The sequence below is a fragment of the Oncorhynchus keta genome, chromosome 12, assembly GCF_023373465.1.
Source record: "Oncorhynchus keta strain PuntledgeMale-10-30-2019 chromosome 12, Oket_V2, whole genome shotgun sequence".
In the NCBI taxonomy this organism is placed as follows: domain Eukaryota; kingdom Metazoa; phylum Chordata; class Actinopteri; order Salmoniformes; family Salmonidae; genus Oncorhynchus; species Oncorhynchus keta.
In genome coordinates, this window is record NC_068432.1 from 53,850,683 (window position 1) to 53,866,111 (window position 15,429).

General features: G+C 46.5%; 1 protein-coding gene across 1 annotated transcript in view; it reads right to left on the reverse strand.

Annotated features, from left to right (window-relative positions):
* Positions 1 to 15,429, reverse strand: part of dcc (DCC netrin 1 receptor) — a 681,343-nt gene that overhangs the window by 632,099 nt on the left and 33,815 nt on the right. The window lies entirely within an intron of this gene.

Below are 15,429 nucleotides of genomic sequence, written 5' to 3' on the forward strand. Positions count from 1 at the left end.
AACACTGGTAACCAAACCAGGGTCTCTAGCTGACACACACTACAGAAACACTGGTAACCAATCCAGGGTCTCTAGCTGATACACACTACAGAAACACTGGTAACCAAACCAGGGTCTCTAGCTGATACTACAGAAACACTGGTAACCAAACCAGGGTTCTAGCTGATAAACTACAGAAACACTGGTAACCAAACCAGGGTCTCTAGCTGATACAGACTACAGAAACACTGGTAACCAAACCAGGGTCTCTAGCTGATACACACTACAGAAACACTGGTAACCAAACCAGGGTCTCTAGCTGATACACACTACAGAAACACTGGTAACCAAACCAGGGTCTCTAGCTGGTACACACTACAGAAACACTGGTAACCAAACCAGGGTCTCTAGCCGATACACACTACAGAAACACTGGTAACCAAACCAGGGTCTCTAGCTGATACACACTACAGAAACACTGGTAACCAAACCAGGGTCTCTAGCTGATACACACTACAGAAACACTGGTAACCAAACCAGGGTCTCTAGCTGGTACACACTACAGAAACACTGGTAACCAAACCAGGTCTCTAGCTGATACACACTACAGAAACACTGGTAACCAAACCAGGGTTCTAGTGATACACACTACAGAAACACTTAACCAAACCAGGGTCTCTAGCTGATACACACTACAGAAACACTGGTAACCAAACCAGGGTCTCTAGCTGATACACACTACAGAAACACTGGTAACCAAACCAGGGTCTCTAGCTGATACACACTACAGAAACACTGGTAACCAAACCAGGGTCTCTAGCTGAGAACACACTACAGAAACACTGGTAACCAAACCAGGGTCTCTAGCTGATACACACTACAGAAACACTGGTAACCAAACCAGGGTCTGAGCTGGTACACACTACAGAAGCACTGGTAACCAAACCAGGGTCTCTAGCTGATACACACTACAGAAACACTGGTAACCAAACCAGGGTCTCTAGCTGATACACACTACAGAAAAAATGGTAACCAAACCAGGGTCTCTAGCTGGTACAAACTACAGAAACACTGGTAACCAAACCAGGGTCTCTAGCTGATACACACTACAGAAACACTGGTAACCAAACCAGGTTTATTTAGCTGGTACACACTACAGAAACACTGGTAACCTAGGTCTCTAGCTGATACACACTACAGAAACACTGGTAACCAAACCAGGGTCTCTAGCTGATACACACTACAGAAACACTTAACCAAACCAGGTCTCTTTGTTTGATTACAGAAACACTGGTACCAAACCAGGTCTCTAGTTGAGTACACACTACAGAAACACAGGTAACCAACCTTTATTTAACCAGGTAGTTGACCAGGGTCTCAAGCTGATACACACTTGAGAAACACTTAACCAAACCAGGGTCTCTAGCTGAGAACACACTACAGAAACACTGGTAACCAAACCAGGGTCTCTATTTACAGGTAGGCCAGAAACACTGGTAACCAAACCAGGGTCTCTAGCTGGTACACACTACAGAAACACTGGAGAACACTTTACAGAAACCAGGTAGGCCAAACAGGGTTCTATTGAACACACTACAGAAACACTGGTAACCAAACCAGGGTCTCTAGCTGACACACACTACAGAAACACTGGTAACCAATCCAGGGTCTCTAGCTGATACACACTACAGAAACACTGGTAACCAAACCAGGGTCTCTAGCTGATACCAAGTTGTGTTTAGGGGAAACTACAGTGGTTCTTCCTGTAAACATGTTGAGTTCATTGTGGGAAATTGTGTCAAATTGTGGTAAATTGTGGTAAATTGCATCATTCTGGCAACAATGGCCGACACTTAAATAACGACCCCGTAACCTGTGGTGTGGTACGTCGCAACTTTGAAAAGAAAGAACCCACAATTCTATCATTTTTGTAGATTTTTTTCCCAGGCCTCAAAAGTGGACTCCTGGTGTGGTTTTGGAAGGATAAAAAAAGAGAACAGTGATTTTTCTATGGCCCCCTCCATCAGACAGCATTGAAGGAGAGCTGAGTGGTAGGACTGTAGAGTTTGTCCAACCTGTTATTACTAGCAGATATATCAGAGAGAGAGAGAGAGAGAGAGAGAGAGCATAGTTTCTCTTCTGCACACACACTACTGTATATACCAGGCTCTCTCTTTTTCATTTGTTTTTAGTTCACCTTTATTTAACCAGGTAGGCTAGTTGAGAACACCTTTATTTAACCAGGTAGGCTAGTTGAGAACACCTTTATTTAACCAGGTAGGCTAGTTGAGAACACCTTTATTTAACCAGGTAGGCTAGTTGAGAACACCTTTATTTAACCAGGTAGGCTAGTTGAGAACACCTTTATTTAACCAGGTAGGCTAGTTGAGAACACCTTTATTTAACCAGGTAGGCTAGTTGAGAACACTTTTATTTAACCAGGTAGGCCAGTTGAGAACACCTTTATTTAACCAGGTAGGCCAGTTGAGAACACCTTTATTTAACCAGGTAGGCCAGTTGAGAACACCTTTATTTAACCAGGTAGGCCAGTTGAGAACACCTTTATTTAACCAGGTAGGCCAGTTGAGAACACCTTTATTTAACCAGGTAGGCCAGTTGAGAACACCTTTATTTAACCAGGTAGGCTAGTTGAAAACACCTTTATTTAACCAGGTAGGCTAGTTGAGAACACCTTTATTTAACCAGGTAGGCCAGTTGAGAACACCTTTATTTAACCAGGTAGGCCAGTTGAGAACACCTTTATTTAACCAGGTAGGCTAGTTGAGAACACCTTTATTTAACCAGGTAGGCCAGTTGAGAACACCTTTATTTAACCAGGTAGGCCAGTTGAGAACACCTTTATTTAACCAGGTAGGCTAGTTGAGAACACCTTTATTTAACCAGGTAGGCCAGTTGAGAACACCTTTATTTAACCAGGTAGGCCATTTGAGAACACCTTTATTTAACCAGGTAGGCTAGTTGAGAACACCTTTATTTAACCAGGTAGGCCATTTGAGAACACCTTTATTTAACCAGGTAGGCTAGTTGAGAACACCTTTATTTAACCAGGTAGGCTAGTTGAGAACACCTTTATTTAACCAGGTAGGCCATTTGAGAACACCTTTATTTAACCAGGTAGGCTAGTTGAGAACAAGTTCTCATTTACAACTGCAACCTGGGTCAAGATAAAGCATAGCAGTGCGACAACAAACAACAACACAGAGTTACATGGAGTAAACAAACATACAGTCAATAACACCGACACAAACAACAACACAGAGTTACATGGAGTAAACAAACATACAAACAACAAACACAGAGTTACACAAACATGGAAAAAACATGGAGTAAACAAGTCAATAAACAATAAACAAGTCAATGACACGGTAGAAAACAGAAAGTCTATATACAGTGTGTGCAAAAGGCATGAGGAGGTAAGGCAATAAATAGGCCAATAGGAGCAAATAGTTACAATTTAACAGATTAACACTGGATTGATAAATGAGTAGATGATGATGTGAAAGTAGAGATACTGGTGAGCAAAAGAGCAGAAAAATTAATAAAAAACAATATGGGGATGAGGTAGGTAGATTGGTTGGGATATTCTCTATCTCACACACACACCCCTTTCTAACAAACACACACACACGTACACACACACACACAAACACACACACACACACTATCTAATAACAGCAATTCTTAAACATACACACCCCACCACCCTCCCATCCATGCACACAAGGGTGTTATTAATTCTGTCAAAGTCAGGTCCCAGGGGATGTTCCCTTCCAACCCAGTCTGTCTCCAGGCTGCAGCAATACGGAGCTCTGCAGCACTGTTTTTTATTTTATTTCACCTTTCCATAACTCTGGTCAAAAGCAGTGCACTAGGGAAAAGGGTTCCATTTGTAACACAGGCTCCTGTCCCGTAGCTAGATGAGCTGCTACTGACTCCTACAGTTCCTGTCTCGTAGCTAGATGAGCTGCTACTGACTCCTACAGTTCCTGTCCCATAGCTAGATGAGCTGCTACTGACTCCTACAGCTCCTGTCCCATAGCTAGATGAGCTGCTACTGACTCCTACAGCTCCTGTCCCATAGCTAGATGAGCTGCTACTGACTCCTACAGCTCCTGTCCCGTAGCTAGATGAGCTGCTACTGACTCCTACAGCTCCTGTCCCATAGCTAGATGAGCTGCTACTGATTCCTACAGCTCCTGTCCCATAGCTAGATGAGCTGCTACTGACTCCTACAGTTCCTGTCCCGTAGCTAGATGAGCTGCTACTGACTCCTACAGCTCCTGTCCCATAGCTAGATGAGCTGCTACTGACTCCTACAGCTCCTGTCCCATAGCTAGATGAGCTGCTACTGACTCCTACAGCTCCTGTCCCGTAGCTAGATGAGCTGCTACTGACTCCTACAGCTCCTGTCCCGTAGCTAGATGAGCTGCTACTGACTCCTACAGCTCCTGTCCCATAGCTAGATGAGCTGCTACTGACTCCTACAGCTCCTGTCCCATAGCTAGATGAGCTGCTACTGACTCCTACAGCTCCTGCCCCATAGCTAGATGAGCTGCTACTGACTCCTACAGCTCCTGCCCCATAGCTAGATGAGCTGCTACTGACTCCTACAGTTCCTGTCTCGTAGCTAGATGAGCTGCTACTGACTCCTACAGCTCCTGTCCCATAGCTAGATGAGCTGCTACTGACTCCTACAGCTCCTGTCCCATAGCTAGATGAGCTGCTACTGACTCCTACAGCTCCTGTCCCATAGCTAGATGAGCTGCTACTGACTCCTACAGCTCCTGCTCCTGTCCAGTAGCTAGATGAGCTGCTACTGACTCCTACAGCTCCTGTCCCATAGCTAGATGAGCTGCTACTGACTCCTACAGCTCCTGTCCCATAGCTAGATGAGCTGCTACTGACTCCTACAGCTCCTGTCCCATAGCTAGATGAGCTGCTATGACTCCTACAGCTCCTGCTGTAGCTAGATGAGCTGCTACTGACTCCTACAGCTCCTGTCCCGTAGCTAGATGAGCTGCTACTGACTCCTACAGCTCCTGCCCCGTAGCTAGATGAGCTGCTACTGACTCCTACAGCTCCTGCCCCGTAGCTAGATGAGCTGCTACTGACTCCTACAGCTCCTGTCCCATAGCTAGATGAGCTGCCTGACTCCTACAGCTCCTGTCCCAGCTGTAGCTAGATGAGCTGCTACTGACTCCTACAGCTCCTGTCCCAGTAGCTAGATGAGCTGCTACTGACTCCTACAGCTCCTGCCCCATAGCTAGATGAGCTGCTACTGACTCCTACAGCTCCTGTCCCGTAGCTAGATGAGCTGCTACTGACTCCTACAGCTCCTGTCTCGTAGCTAGATGAGCTGCTACTGACTCCTACAGCTCCTGTCCCGTAGCTAGATGAGCTGCTACTGTCTCCTACAGCTCCTGTCCCGTAGCTAGATGAGCTGCTACTGACTCCTACAGCTCCTGCCCCGTAGCTAGATGAGCTGCTACTGACTCCTACAGCTCCTGTCTCGTAGCTAGATGAGCTGCTACTGACTCCTACAGCTCCTGTCTCGTAGCTAGATGAGCTGCTACTGACTCCTACAGCTCCTGTCCCATAGCTAGATGAGCTGCTACTGACTCCTACAGCTCCTGCCCCATAGCTAGATGAGCTGCTACTGTCTCCTACAGCTCCTGCCCCGTAGCTAGATGAGCTGCTACTGACTCCTACAGCTCCTGCCCCGTAGCTAGATGAGCTGCTACTGTCTCCTACAGCTCCTGCCCCGTAGCTAGATGAGCTGCTACTGACTCCTACAGCTCCTGCCCCGTAGCTAGATGAGCTGCTACTGACTCCTACAGCTCCTGTCCCATAGCTAGATGAGCTGCTACTGACTCCTACAGCTCCTGCCCCATAGCTAGATGAGCTGCTACTGTCTCCTACAGCTCCTGCCCCGTAGCTAGATGAGCTGCTACTGACTCCTACAGCTCCTGTCCCATAGCTAGATGAGCTGCTACTGACTCCTACAGCTCCTGTCCCTTAGCTAGATGAGCTGCTACTGACTCCTACAGTTCCTGTCCCATAGCTAGATGAGCTGCTACTGACTCCTACAGCTCCTGTCCCATAGCTAGATGAGCTGCTACTGACTCCTACAGCTCCTGTCCCATAGCTAGATGATCTGCTACTGACTCCTACAGTTCCTGTCCCGTAGCTAGATGAGCTGCTACTGACTCCTACAGCTCCTGTCCCATAGCTAGATGAGCTGCTACTGACTCCTACAGCTCCTGCCCCATAGCTAGATGAGCTGCTACTGACTCCTATAGCTCCTGTCCCATAGCTAGATGAGCTGCTACTGACTCCTACAGCTCCTGCCCCATAGCTAGATGAGCTGCTACTGACTCCTACAGCTCCTGTCCGATAGCTAGATGAGCTCCTACTGACTCCTACAGCTCCTGTCCCATAGCTAGATGAGCTGCTATTGACTCCTACATCTCCTGTCCCGTAGCTAGATGAGCTGCTACTGACTCCTACAGCTCCTGTCTCGTAGCTAGATGAGCTGCTACTGACTCCTACAGCTCCTGTCCCGTAGCTAGATGAGCTGCTACTGACTCCTACAGCTCCTGTCCCATAGCTAGATGAGCTGCTACTGACTCCTACAGCTCCTGTCCCATAGCTAGATGAGCTGCTACTGACTCCTACAGCTCCTGTCCCATAGCTAGATGAGCTGCTACTGACTCCTACAGCTCCTGTCCCGTAGCTAGATGAGCTGCTACTGACTCCTACAGCTCCTGTCCCGTAGCTAGATGAGCTGCTACTGACTCCTACAGCTCCTGTCCCATAGCTAGATGAGCTGCTACTGACTCCTACAGCTCCTGTCCCGTAGCTAGATGAGCTGCTACTGACTCCTACAGCTCCTGTCCAGTAGCTAGATGAGCTGCTACTGACTCCTACAGCTCCTGTCCCGTAGCTAGATGAGCTGCTACTGACTCCTACAGCTCCTGTCCCGTAGCTAGATGAGCTGCTACTGACTCCTACAGCTCCTGTCCCATAGCTAGATGAGCTGCTACTGACTCCTACAGCTCCTGTCCAGTAGCTAGATGAGCTGCTACTGACTCCTACAGCTCCTGTCCAGTAGCTAGATGAGCTGCTACTGACTCCTACAGCTCCTGCCCCATAGCTAGATGAGCTGCTACTGACTCCTACAGCTCCTGTCCCGTAGCTAGATGAGCTGCTACTGACTCCTACAGCTCCTGTCCCATAGCTAGATGAGCTGCTACTGACTCCTACAGCTCCTGCCCCATAGCTAGATGAGCTGCTACTGACTCCTACAGCTCCTGCCCCTAGCTAGATGAGCTCCTGACTCCCATAGCTAGATGAGCTGCTACTGAGCTAGATGAGCTCCTACAGCTCCTGTCCCATAGCTAGATGAGCTGCTACTGACTCCTACAGCTCCTGTCCCGTAGCTAGATGAGCTGCTACTGACTCCTACAGCTCCTGTCCCGTAGCTAGATGAGCTGCTACTGACTCCTACAGCTCCTGTCCCGTAGCTAGATGAGCTGCTACTGACTCCTACAGCTCCTGTCCCGTAGCTAGATGAGCTGCTACTGACTCCTACAGCTCCTGCCCCGTAGCTAGATGAGCTGCTACTGACTCCTACAGCTCCTGTCCAGTAGCTAGATGAGCTGCTACTGACTCCTACAGCTCCTGTCCCGTAGCTAGATGAGCTGCTACTGACTCCTACAGCTCCTGTCCCGTAGCTAGATGAGCTGCTACTGACTCCTACAGCTCCTGTCCCATAGCTAGATGAGCTGCTACTGACTCCTACAGCTCCTGTCCCATAGCTAGATGAGCTGCTACTGACTCCTACAGCTCCTGTCCCGTAGCTAGATGAGCTGCTACTGACTCCTACAGCTCCTGTCCCGTAGCTAGATGAGCTGCTACTGACTCCTACAGCTCCTGTCCCATAGCTAGATGAGCTGCTACTGACTCCTACAGCTCCTGTCCCATAGCTAGATGAGCTGCTACTGACTCCTACAGCTCCTGTCCCGTAGCTAGATGAGCTGCTACTGACTCCTACAGCTCCTGTCCCATAGCTAGATGAGCTGCTACTGACTCCTACAGCTCCTGTCCCATAGCTAGATGAGCTGCTACTGACTCCTACAGCTCCTGTCCCATAGCTAGATGAGCTGCTACTGACTCCTACAGCTCCTGTCCCGTAGCTAGATGAGCTGCTACTGACTCCTACAGCTCCTGTCCCATAGCTAGATGAGCTGCTACTGACTCCTACAGCTCCTGTCCCATAGCTAGATGAGCTGCTACTGACTCCTACAGCTCCTGTCCCGTAGCTAGATGAGCTGCTACTGACTCCTACAGCTCCTGCCCCATAGCTAGATGAGCTGCTACTGACTCCTACAGCTCCTGTCCCATAGCTAGATGAGCTGCTACTGACTCCTACAGCTCCTGTCCCGTAGCTAGATGAGCTGCTACTGACTCCTACAGCTCCTGTCCCGTAGCTAGATGAGCTGCTACTGACTCCTACAGCTCCTGTCCCGTAGCTAGATGAGCTGCTACTGACTCCTACAGCTCCTGTCCCGTAGCTAGATGAGCTGCTACTGACTCCTACAGCTCCTGTCCCATAGCTAGATGAGCTGCTACTGACTCCTACAGCTCCTGTCCAGTAGCTAGATGAGCTGCTACTGACTCCTACAGCTCCTGCCCCGTAGCTAGATGAGCTGCTACTGACTCCTACAGCTCCTGTCCCGTAGCTAGATGAGCTGCTACTGACTCCTACAGCTCCTGTCCCATAGCTAGATGAGCTGCTACTGACTCCTACAGCTCCTGTCCCGTAGCTAGATGAGCTGCTACTGACTCCTACAGCTCCTGCCCCGTAGCTAGATGAGCTGCTACTGACTCCTACAGCTCCTGTCCCATAGCTAGATGAGCTGCTACTGACTCCTACAGCTCCTGTCCCGTAGCTAGATGAGCTGCTACTGACTCCTACAGCTCCTGTCCCATAGCTAGATGAGCTGCTACTGACTCCTACAGCTCCTGCCCCATAGCTAGATGAGCTGCTACTGACTCCTACAGCTCCTGCCCCATAGCTAGATGAGCTGCTACTGACTCCTACAGCTCCTGTCCCATAGCTAGATGAGCTGCTACTGACTCCTACAGCTCCTGTCCCGTAGCTAGATGAGCTGCTACTGACTCCTACAGCTCCTGTCCCATAGCTAGATGAGCTGCTACTGACTCCTACAGCTCCTGTCCCGTAGCTAGATGAGCTGCTACTGACTCCTACAGCTCCTGTCCCGTAGCTAGATGAGCTGCTACTGACTCCTACAGCTCCTGCCCCGAAGCTAGATGAGCTGCTACTGACTCCTACAGCTCCTGTCCAGTAGCTAGATGAGCTGCTACTGACTCCTACAGCTCCTGCCCCGTAGCTAGATGAGCTGCTACTGACTCCTACAGCTCCTGCCCCGTAGCTAGATGAGCTGCTACTGACTCCTACAGCTCCTGTCCCATAGCTAGATGAGCTGCTACTGACTCCTACAGCTCCTGCCCCGTAGCTAGATGAGCTGCTACTGACTCCTACAGCTCCTGCCCCGTAGCTAGATGAGCTGCTACTGACTCCTACAGCTCCTGTCCCATAGCTAGATGAGCTGCTACTGACTCCTACAGCTCCTGTCCCGTAGCTAGATGAGCTGCTACTGACTCCTACAGCTCCTGTCCCATAGCTAGATGAGCTGCTACTGACTCCTACAGCTCCTGTCCCATAGCTAGATGAGCTGCTACTGACTCCTACAGCTCCTGTCCCATAGCTAGATGAGCTGCTACTGACTCCTACAGCTCCTGTCCCATAGCTAGATGAGCTGCTACTGACTCCTACAGCTCCTGCCCCATAGCTAGATGAGCTGCTACTGCACAGCCAGTCAGACAGACACATTACTCAAACATGGAGAGTATGTGAGGGTGGGTATGTGTGAGAGGGAGAGAGAGAGAAACAGAGAGAGAGAAGAGAGAGAGAGAAGAGAGAGAGAGAAGAGAGAGAGAGAGGTACAGAGAGAGAGAGACAGAGAGAGAGAGAAGAGAGAGAGAGAGAGAGAAGAGAGAGAGAGAGATACAGAGAGAGATACAGAGAGAGAGAGAGAGAGGGTGGTGACAACCCAGTCATTTTGTTTCATAACTAAACTCTCAATCCCCTTTTTACCAGGACAAGCATCTTTTCTCCCACCGTGCTTGAGGCTTGGTGCTTTGTGGCCTCTGTCTTTAAAAGAGGATCGAGTTAAGCAGGCCTGGAGCTGGAGAGGAGAACATTATGGTAGAGATCTTGAAACCCAGGATCAAAGATCCTAAAGCTCATAGAGAGGACTGTTCTGTGATAGCACAGAGAGAGAGAGATATCCTCCGTGTACAACGTAGAACACCAACTAATCCAAGCAGAGCAGAATTAGGCCGATACCCACTAATTATCAAAATCCAGAAAAGAGCCATTAAATTCTATAACCACCTAAAAGGAAACGATTCCCAAACCTTTCATAACAAAGCCATCACCTACAGAGAGATGAACCTGGAGAAGAGTCCCCTAAGCAAGCTGGTCCTGGGGCTCTGTTCACGAACACAAACACACCCTACAGAGCCACAGGACAGCAGCACAATTAGACCCAACCAAATCATGAGAAAACAAAAAGATAATTACTTGACACATTGGAAAGAATTAACAAAAAAACAGAGCAAACTAGAATGCTATTTGGCCCTACACAGAGAGTACACAGCGACAGAATACCTGACCACTGTGACTGACCGAAAATTAAGGAAAGCTTTGACTATGTACAGACTCAATGAGCATAGCCTTGCTATTGAGAAAGGCCGCCGTAGGCAGACATGGCTCTCAAGAGAAGACAGGCTATGTGCTCACTGCCCACAAAATGAGGTGGAAACTGAGCTGCACTTCCTAACCTCCTGCCCAATGTATGACCATATTAGAGACACATATTTCCCTCAGATTATACAGATCTACAAAGAATTTGAAAACAAATCCAATTTTGATAAACTCCCATATCTACTGAAATTCCACAGTGTGACATCACAGCAGCAAGATTTGTGACCTGTTGCCACGAGAAAAGGGCAACCAGTGAAGAACAAACACCATTGTAAATACAACCCATATTTATGCTTATTTATTTTATCTTGTGCCCTTTAACCATTTGTACATTGTTAAAACACTGTATGTATATATAATATGACATTTGTAATTTCTTTATTGTTTTGAAACTTCTGTATGTGTAATGTTTACTGTTCATTTTTATTGTTTATTTCATTTTATATATTCACTTTATATATGATCTACCTCACTTGCTTTGGCAATGTTAACACATGTTTCCCATGCCAATAAAGCCCTTGAATTGAATTGAATTGAGAGAGGCTGTTGACTTAGCGTCTACATCCTCACAGAAATTATTAGGAGGTCAAGATTTCAATGATGGACTGAGTCATCTCCTCTCATCTCCTCTACTCTCCTCTCCTGATCCCCCCTCTCCTCTCCTCTTCCCTCTCTCATTTCCTCTCCTCTCCTCTTCCCTCTCTCATTTCCTCTCCTCTTCCTCTTCCCCCCTCATTTCCTCTCCTCTTCCTCTTCCCTCTCTCATTTCCTCTACTCTCCTCTCCTCTTCCCTCTCTCATTTCCTCTCCTCTTCCTCTTCCCTCTCTCATTTCCTCTCCTCTCCTCTTCCCTCTCTCATTTCCTCTCCTCTTCCTCTTCCCTCTCTCATTTCCTCTCCTCTTCCTCTTCCCCCCTCATTTCCTCTCCTCTCCTCTTGCCTCTCTCATTTCCTCTCCTCTCCTCTTCCCTCTCTCATTTCCTCTACTCTCCATCCTCTTCCCTCTCTCATTTCCTCTCCTCTTCCCCTTCCCTCTCTCATTTCCTCTCCTCTCCTCTTCCCTCTCTCATTTCCTCTCCTCTCCTCTTCCCTCACTCATTTCCTCTCCTCTTCCTCTTCCCTCTCTCATTTCCTCTACTCTCCTCTTCCCCCCTCATTTCCTCTCCTCTTCCTCTTCCCTCTCTCATAGAGCATAGCCTTGCTATTGAGAAAGGCCGCCGTAGGCAGACATGCCTAGACACGACTTCTATTCATTAGACTATTGTTGAGGTTAAGGTTTTAGCGCTGGGCTCAGACATGACTTCTATTCATTAGACTATTGTTGAGGTTAAGGTTTTAGCGCTGGGCTCAGACATGACTTCTATTCATTAGACTATTGTTGAGGTTAAGGTTTTAGCTCTGGGCTCAGACATGACTTCTATTCATTAGACTATTGTTGAGGTTGAGGTTTTAGCTCAGGGGGAAGAATTGGATGCAACACAGAGGAGAGGTCAGGAAAACCAAAACCAGTCCCAAATAGCACCCTATTCCCTACATAGTGAACTCATTTTGCTAGAGCCCCTTACGTTTCCCGGTCAAAGAGTGTGTCCTATATAAGGGAACACAGTGCCATTTGGGATGCAGACACCAGAGTGAGGGAGGGGACTTCTGATTGAAGTAGGGGTGGAGGTGTCTGGGTTTTAATAGCTCTCTCCCTTTGCTCCCAGGCTCCTCTTTAATATGTCATAGAAATGGGTTCCAAGGATTGGTTGATGAATCTGTGTCTAAAATGGCACCCTATTCCCTATGCCCATAGGACTCTGGTCAAATGTAGTGCACTATATAGGGAATAGGGTTCTATAGGACTCTGGTCTAAAGTAGTGCACTATATAGGGAATAGGGTGCCATAGGGCTCTGGTCTAAAGTAGTGCACTATATAGGGAATAGGGTGCCATAGGGCTCTGGTCTAAAGTAGTGCACTATATAGGCAATAGGGTTCCATAGGGCTCTGGTCTAAAGTAGTGCACTATATAGGGAATAGGGTTCCATAGGCATCTGGTCTACATAGACATATAGATTACAGAACGTAGACATATAGTTTACAGAACGTAGACATATAGATTACAGAACGTAGACATATATCTTACAGAACGTAGACATATAGATTACAGAACGTAGACATATAGATTACAGAACATAGACATATAGATTACAGAACGTAGACATATAGTTTACAGAACGTAGACATATAGATTACAGAATGTAGACATATAGATTACAGAACGTAGACATATAGTTTACAGAACGTAGACATATAGATTACAGAACGTAGACATATAGATTACAGAACATAGACATATAGATTACAGAACGTAGACATATAGTTTACAGAACGTAGACATATAGATTACAGAACGTAGACATATAGTTTACAGAACGTAGACATATAGTTTACAGAACGTAGACATATAGATTACAGAACGTAGACATATAGATTACAGAACATAGACATATAGTTTACAGAACGTAGACATATAGATTACAGAACGTAGACCTGTAGATTACAGAACATAGACATATAGTTTACAGAACGTAGACATATAGTTTACAGAACGTAGATATATAGATTACAGAACGTAGACATATAGATTACAGAACATAGACATATAGTTTACAGAACGTAGACATATAGATTACAGAACGTAGACCTGTAGATTACAGAACGTAGACATATAGTTTACAGAACGTAGATATATAGTTTACAGAACGTAGATATATAGATTACAGAACGTAGACATATAGATTACAGAACATAGACATATAGTTTACAGAACATAGACATATAGATTACAGAACATAGACATATAGATTACAGAACATAGACATATAGTTTACAGAACGTAGACATATAGATTACAGAACGTAGACCTGTAGATTACAGAACACATGTAACGGATGTGAAACGGCTAGCTAGTTAGCGGCGGTGTTAGCTGGTAGCGTTTCAATCGGTGATGTCACTTGCTCTGAGACCTTAAAGTAGTGGTTCCCCCCTTTGCTCTGCAAGGGCCGTGGCTTTTGTGGAGCGATGGGTAACGATACTTCGTGGGTGACTGTTGTTGATGTGTGCAGAGGGTCCCTGGTTGGGCGAGGGCACGTTCTAAAGTTATACTGTTATATATGGAATAGGGTTCCATAGGCCTCTGGTCTAAAGTAGTGCACTATATAGGGAATAGGGTTTAGGGCTCTGGAACGTAGACTATATAGAATGGGGTTTAGGGCTCTGGTCTAAAGAACATAGGGAGGGTTCATCTAAATAGTTTAGGGTTCTATAGGGCTCTGGTCTAAAGTAACTATATATAGGGAATAGGGTTCTATAGGCCTCTGGTCTAAAGTAGTGAACTATTAGGGAATAGGGTTCTATAGGCCTCTGGTCTAAAGTAGTGAACTATATAGGGAATAGGGTTTAGGGCTCTGGTCTAAAGTAGACTATATATATGGAATAGTTCTTAGGCCTCTGGTCTAAAGTAGTGCACTATATATAGGGAATAGGGTTCTATAGGGCTCAGAAAGTAGACATATAGGGAATAGGGTTCTATAGAACTAAAGTAGACATAGGGAATAGGGTTTAGGCCTCTGGAAAGTAGTGAACTATATAGGGAATAGGGTTCTATAGGCCTCTGGTCTAAAGTAGTGAACTATATAGGGAATAGGGTTCTATAGGCCTCTGGTCTAAAGTAGTGAACTATTAGGGAATAGGGTTCTATAGGCCTCTGGAAAGTAGTGAACATATAGGGTTCTATAGGCCTCTGGTCTAAAGTAGTGAACTATATAGGGAATAGGGTTCCATAGGGCTCTGGTCTAAAGTAGTGAACTATTAGGGAATAGGGTTCTTAGGCCTCAGTCTAAAGTAGTGAACTATATAGGGAATAGGGTTCTATAGGCCTCTGGTCTAAAGTAGTGAACTATATAGGGAATAGGGTTCTATAGGCCTCTGGTCTAAAGTAGTGAACTATTAGGGAATAGGGTTCTATAGGCCTCTGGTCTAAAGTAGTGAACTATATAGGGAATAGGGTTCCATAGGGCTCTGGTCTAAAGTAGTGAACTATATATATGGAATAGGGTTCTATAGGCCTCTGGTCTAAAGTAGTGCACTATATATAGGGAATAGGGTTCTATAGGGCTCTGGTCTAAAGTAGTGCACTATATATAGGGAATAGGGTTCTATAGGCCTCTGGTCTAAAGTAGTGAACTATTAGGGAATAGGGTTCCATAGGGCTCTGGTCTAAAGTAGTGAACTATTAGGGAATAGGGTTCTATAGGCCTCTGGTCTAAAGTAGTGAACTATATAGGGAATAGGGTTCCATAGGGCTCTGGTCTAAAGTAGTGAACTATTAGGGAATAGGGTTCTATAGGCCTCTGGTCTAAAGTAGTGAACTATATAGGGAATAGGGTTCTATAGGCCTCTGGTCTAAAGTAGTGAACTATATAGGGAATAGGGTTCTATAGGCCTCTGGTCTAAAGTAGTGAACTATTAGGGTTCTATAGGCCTCTGGTCTAAAGTAGTGAACTATATAGGGAATAGGGTTCTATAGGCCTCTGG